The sequence below is a fragment of the Lathamus discolor genome, chromosome 1, assembly GCF_037157495.1.
Source record: "Lathamus discolor isolate bLatDis1 chromosome 1, bLatDis1.hap1, whole genome shotgun sequence".
NCBI lineage: Eukaryota > Metazoa > Chordata > Aves > Psittaciformes > Psittacidae > Lathamus > Lathamus discolor.
In genome coordinates this window covers 72,569,095-72,575,976 of record NC_088884.1, presented here as the reverse complement: position 1 = coordinate 72,575,976, position 6,882 = coordinate 72,569,095, and positions in this window count along the sequence as shown.

Here is a 6,882-nt window from a genome sequence, read left to right as displayed (position 1 = left end):
GAGAGGCTCCTGGTGTAAATTGCCCCATCAGTAAAACTTCTTCATATGACATATTACAAGCTGTTGCTGCCCTGCCTTCAGGGTTGCTACCTGAGGAGGATTCCTTTGCCTTTAGTCTCCCTATGATGGAGAGGGGCCTGTAGCAGCCTGGTTGCTCAAGCTCACCCCTGCCACAAAGGGACTTTCAGGCAAAGAGATTGCTTGGGGTGTCCCTTGTAAAACCTGGCTCCCAAAATGGTCCTCAGGAGCGCACAAGTATCTAGTATAAGAGCCCACACCACTGGTATTGTCCTCACGGCTTATTTGAACCGAAAACCTGAGTTATGGAAAGACTAAAAGGGACGTGACCATCAGGCTTCATCTGCATAAACTGGTTTAAGCAGGTTTCAGTGCAGGAGCAAAGCCTTTGTATCTGTGGTAATTAGCCCTTAGAAAGGCACACTGCGTAATATGCCTCTCGGCTACCATGTCCCCCTGCATTCATTAATTGTAGGTGTCATTAGGTCTTAGCCAATGACCCCTACTTGCTTCCTGGCTGGAAAGGAGGACACTGAGGCTTGTGTTCATCACTCACCTTTTGCAGAGCCACAGCAACACTAGCTCCCTTCTATCTCCAGGAACAAAGGGGACCAGAGGTACCTCTGTCTTTCATGGGGCTTGCTCAGGTGGAAAGAGCCCCAGGAGGAATAAAAGGCCACCTTCTGGTGTGCCACCTAACACTTCTGTAATTAATAAAGCAAGTGCTTGGTGGCCATTCTGTTTGCCAGCCTGCAAACTTGAGGCACATCCAACGATGCCTGAGGTGCCACTGTTTGGAAAAGCAGCAGAAGACTCAGCACTCCTAGTACAGAGATAGGCTTTCAAAAATGCATTTCTTAGCATGACAGGCAAAGCTGTCATGGGGTGAAGTCTCAGGTGAAGTATTGCAGCGTCCCATTTTGAGGGACTTCCAGTGGTATGGCTGCTAGACTCATCCTGCAAGATGCTGCAGACAAATAATGGGAATATTCTTACTTGAAAAGAAGAGAAGCACCAACAGACCAGGACCCATCATAAACAAGCTTGTGAGAGCTAAATGTGATTTTCAGAGGAGGTGATTATGCATGGATGTCACAGCGTTTGCTGGGATCAGTGGCTGTTCAGCACTCCTGAAGAGAAGGCTGCATTGACCCTGAGGGAAAGTAGATAAATTGAGTCAAAACACATGGTACTTTCTAGTTTCCAAGAGATTATTATACTCAATAACTACTCTGTGCATTTGTGCATATGCATCTGTGATATAATGAACAGCAGCATATATGTAAGTATATATAAAAATATTATCTGCATATATGTATGTACACAAGCAAGCTCATATTGCTTTAACAGCTATAGTAGGGACCCTGTCAATATTAGCCATCAATATTAAACATCCTTTAATGTTTATCTTGATGCTTGAGGATCTGAAAGCCATAGTTGACAACAAGTTGAAATATTGTTCACTAATAGCTCTAAAACTATAATCGCAGCGGAGCACATCACTGCTTTCAAGCCAAAGTCAAGCTGCTTGTATTAATACAAAGCTGGGCACCCCATTGTAGCTCTGCCCATCTGTATGCACGCTGTATTTAAAATGGAAAAAGGCCTCCAGGGAAAGTGAACCAAATTCACCATGGGTACAAGCAGGCATGGCTCCTTTGAGGTCTGTGTAATGTATTTGCTTACACCAGTAATGGGTTTAATCCAGAGAGCATTGTTCTTTATAAGACTGTATTTTTCTTTGTGTTTATGCCAGCTGAGCTCCATTTACTTTGGGAGGAATAATAATAATTTATACCAGTGTGAGTGGTGCTATGTAACAACTTTCATTGCCTGTTTCCTTTTCTACTTTACTCTACTTTTTCTGCAGGTGCTGCTCCTCTGTTTTTTCTACTTTTAATTCAGATTTCATTGGTCTCAATGAGAAGGCAGCCAGGCCTTCAGTGCCCACATCCAGTACCCTTTTCCCAGTGCACATCGCATTCCTGGTGCTGAGGATTTCTCTGTTGCCTTCACTGGCACTTCCCTCCTTCTACCATCACAACCACCACCATTCCAGCCGGGAAGGTCCATGCGTTCCAGTAGTTCATCAATGCTACTTGTTAATTGCCCAAAGACTGGAGACAGAGGGGTGCTGCTCCGTGCGCATGAGGCATCCCTTCTCTTCCTTGTGGCCTGACTGGATAACCTCATTCTCCATGGAGAAATAACTTATGGTTAATAACACATGCCATGTCAATAAAACTAGGTAGGAAACAACAGTGTGCAAGAATCAGGCAGTATTGTAGAGCACTAGAGCTGATCAAAAGGGCTTAATATTTAGTGGTCATTAAGTGTATTAAGTAATATTAAGTGGCTTAATATTTAGACCGGAGTGAAGGTAATGTTAACTCTCCCTATCATACAGTTAGCAAAAAGCACACATTTATTCTGCCTCTTTACTGTCAGACTTCGTGTCTCCAGACTTAACCTTACAGTGAGTGCCACTAAAGGCTATTTCCTTAAGTTTTGCATTCCCGAAAATCAGTGGCAGAATGGTGCATGAATTTGGGCTATTGACTTTATATACGCTGCTAAAAAGAGAGCCAGTCAGAAAAGGCTACCTAAGCATCACACCATGGGTGTGGTTGGAGAGGTTAAAGTACAATCTGCCTTTCTTAGATGCCTGTCCTCTCACCCACTGATGTCATTTCCCCCTATAGCTGGAGCATTAGCCCTCTCCTCAGTTGAAAGATGAGTCCCCAAGGAGCCTAAATTAAAGACACCCGTACAAAAGTGCAGGGCCTGACCTCCTGCAGCTGCACCAGGGCTAATACTGATTCATTGTGCTGCTCCGTGTTACAGAACAAGGGGGCAGGGGAGGGATACGGAGGCATTTCGGGCTCCTCGTTAGCTCATTCATAGACACCTGGTACCCCGCCTCCTCCTTACGCTTCAGTGAACGCAACCCCTATTGTATAGAAACCCCACTTCTTTAGAGACCTGAGCTGCTCGGGCTGGACAAAGACCAACATTAAATCCGCAGCTGCCCAGGAAGAGGCTTTCTCCGTCAGCGGTTATTATTGAGGACGTCTGATGAGAGACTGGAGTGGGGAACTCCCCTCACCTCTGTCACTTCCAGTTACAGGTTTGGATGGATCTGTCTGCACACAGTTTTCTTCCTTAACATAAAAAGCACGGGCCACTCCATAGCTGATGCCGACTGTCACACCTCTGCTGACCCACTTTAGCTCCAGAGCTCCATGAGAGATATATGACCTGCTGCACTCACCATGTTTGGCTGGACAACACTCCCAACTGTTTACAGCCTGCAGGGGCAGTGAGGCCAAAATACTCCCGTTGCAGCTCCTTCACCCTCAATGAAGTTGCATTAAGGGTAAATTTGAACCGACAAGGGCCAGCTCCTATTCTCAGTTACCCCAGAGAGAGCCTGGAATTGTGTCATTAGTGTCCAAGGAGTTAGTTTAGATCCACATGGGCACAAACGTGAGCAGAATCTGGCACTGAGTTTAAAGGAGCAGAACAAAGAGGGGTTTATGTCAAAAAAGAACAGTGGTAGGTGGCACATATAAGCTGTATAGCCCTGAGTTTTGAAGGGAAAAGAAATGTAAAGTTAATAGAAAACCTTTGTGGCTACTAAATACGTTTTATTCTTGAATCCCCTGTGGAAGCGATCAGCCCCTTGGCTTATAAAATAGGTGCAGCAGGTGTGAGTTTGAAGGCTTTTGTGCCTCGTGTTAAGGGCACTAATGAAAAGTTTATGGTCAGTGAAACCTGGAGGAGAAAGCGGGAGTGGAAAAAATTCTGCCCCGCTACACTAGAGAACATCTGGAGCTATGCCATTGAGCAGGGGAATTTAAATCTACATCTCAAAAGTGTTGCATATCTGATCACCATTCCCACTATCGCTGTCTAAACAGACCTCATGCTGGTAACCTGACCTATTTAGTTGGTGGCTGCGCCTCCTGTTCTCTGCATCTAACTCATTTCTTTCAAGGCGATGCTGAGGACCAGTGTTGTTATCTGACTTTCTTCTGATTTCCCTGTTTATTCTGATGTGTTTCCTGTGTTTTCTTTGGGCACATCAGCTAAGTTGCAGCTCTTGAAGGCAGCCAAGGACAAGTCGCCTCCTAGGAACTGATGCTAGCCAAGCTGCAGCATGGGAGTGTGAACATTATGCAAATAGCAAGATATGGAGCTGAGAGTGGGGATTCACAGCCACCACGGGGAATTGGATGACTGAATCCCATTAGGGTTGCAGTGAGGTTTGGCAACCTTGCTCTTCCTGGCTGCCTTTGAAGAAGTCTCAACACAAAAGCTGAAGGCTAAATCTTGCATAAAGCAAGACACTGTTACTCCCACAGGAATGAGTACTGCTCATTGCTATTGCAGTAGCTGAGCTGGATGCTGTGTAAGGATCCCTAGGCAAAACTCCCATTATCCTGTATAAGGATAGAAGGAAATATAAGGAGAATTTCACGCATTGTCAAAAGATATTATGAGAATGTTGAAGTTCTGTCCAAATCTCTAGAGGCAAATCAGCTAGAATGAAAACTGCAATATATTGGTAAGATTTGTACATGTTTATAATGATACTATATGTATAAAAAGTGATCAGTGTTCTTATTCAGAGATCCACGTGCACTTTAGCAGCTGCTATTACTCATTTAGTAATTAGTGAATATTGAAATAGCGTATTACTAAATAATGAAATAGTGAATTACTCATGTGACTCTTCAACACAGAAAGCCTGGTCATCAGGAACTAGCCGCCCTATGCATTGCAGTATGGAATCATAGAATCATAGAAAGGTTTGGGTTGGAAGGAACCTTAAGATCACCCAGTTCCAACCCCCTTTGCCATGGGCCAGGACACCTCACCCTAGACCATGTTGCCCAAGATTCTGTCCAGCCTGGCCTTGAACAATGCCAGGGAAATTCTGCCCCAGCTTGTGAATACTATGGGATTTGGGACAGAAAGAAGCAATTAATCAACATGTTTAACCCACAGATGGACAGTACCAGACCTGTTCTACACATCTTAAGTAACTCTAGTTCTTGACTGACTATGGAATTGTTTTAACTTTAAAGTACGTTTACACTGCCAGAGTGATGACAAGAGGCTCTTGTGTGTCAACAAACCAAGCTGCAGAATTAGGGGCTTCAGCATTACATCTCATCCTAAGGGTCCTGCAGTCTTCCTTTGCCCTCTGCTGCTGGAGCAGTGCATGAGAGTGAACAGGCAGTGACGAAGGGCTGCTGAACCCCAGTGCTCTGGGAGGGTTTCCCACACAGTTGCTTACTCTCAATTAGACGTTTAAGATCATTAGAGCATCATAACAATGTGCTGCTTCCTTCTTGCTTGTAATCATGCAAGTTTATTTGATAAATTTAAAACAAAACAAAACAATCCCTACTTTAAAATGGTTTAATTTTGACTTGGAAAAGAGTAAACTGAGTTGAACTGCCTTGAAATGCTGTGTTTGTCTGCAGCAAATACTCCTAATGAGTAGGAGAAGGCAGGGAAAGGACATACCCCACGGTTTCCTACCAAGGGTTAATATAATGTAGAGTAATATTGTAGAAGCACAGGAAGCTGTGAGATTCTCCATAATATCAGGACTTACATTGAAGCAAACCGTTGTTTTGAATAAACTTTCTGGTAGAAACTGCATTAGAGATCTGCCAAATTGCCCAGAGTTCTTCCTTGATACCTGTGAAGGAGACCCAGAATACAGCCAGACAGGGGTTTCATTGTCAGAAACGTGCATATAAAGTCTAAGGTCAAAGTACATGAGAAGATTTTCAGCTACACCTCAGAAGTTGCTGTTCTTTTTGAAAGCAGGTTGATTGGTGGCCCTGAGCCTTTCGCTGCACTCGGGACCTTTCCTCAGAGGGAGTTTTAACTGCCCTCGCTCTACCTCACTGTACTGGAAACAATGTGGGGAAAGGTTTTCTCCTGCAGTAAAAGCACTTCAGCGAACGCATTGATGAGGAATGTCTGGGACTTAAACACAGGGAAACCCAGGAAGCCTGGAACAGAGGGAGATATAACAAGGCAACTTAAGAAAATAAAAGCTAATTACAAACATGTGTAAAGCATAAGGCAAGAAAAAGAAAACAGGGAAAGAATGGCAAGGATCCTGTGGCAAAGTGACCGGTGGTGAGCTGTCATGCCCAAAGCCACAGGATGAGGCCCACAGCATTTATTGCTCACTGGAAGTCATTTTTCAAGTCAAGGAGCAATACTTCTCCAACATAAATGAAAAATTCCAGTCAGCAGAAGGGAACTGAAGCCCTCTTTAAACAAAAGTATCATTGAAGAGGGACTAATAAATCACCGAGTGACTACATTTTTTCATCTGCAGTGGAGAATCCTCTCTCAAGCCAGGTCCCTGTGTCAAGCTCATCCCTGTGGTATTAACAACACACTTCAGGATGTGTTTATCTTTACTTGGTACAAACTTCAGAGAGACCTAAGCACTTTGGGAGTATTCACTTTGGCTGGGAATTCCAACTGTCCTAGTGGGAGAGTTAGCTGCTAGCCTGAGCCCCCAGTCCACTTTGCCTGTATAAACCTATAATAAAGGGCTGCTTCTGCTTTCTGAATGCAGATTGAACAGAGGGAAGGAAAGAAGCTCCTCTGGGCTCCTCTGCCAAAATACATACTAAACACCACTCCCGAACACATTTAGGCATGAAGGAAATTTGGGCTCACACTCAAGGCATGGTATAGCTTCATCCTCTGAAAGTCCTTTTGCGGGCAGCAGTGTTGAGGTGGGCTGGATTCACTGAAGAACGTGGCGATATACGTTTGCTTGTTGCATTCTTAATTCCTTTTGCAGGAACTTCGGGCATCATCCTG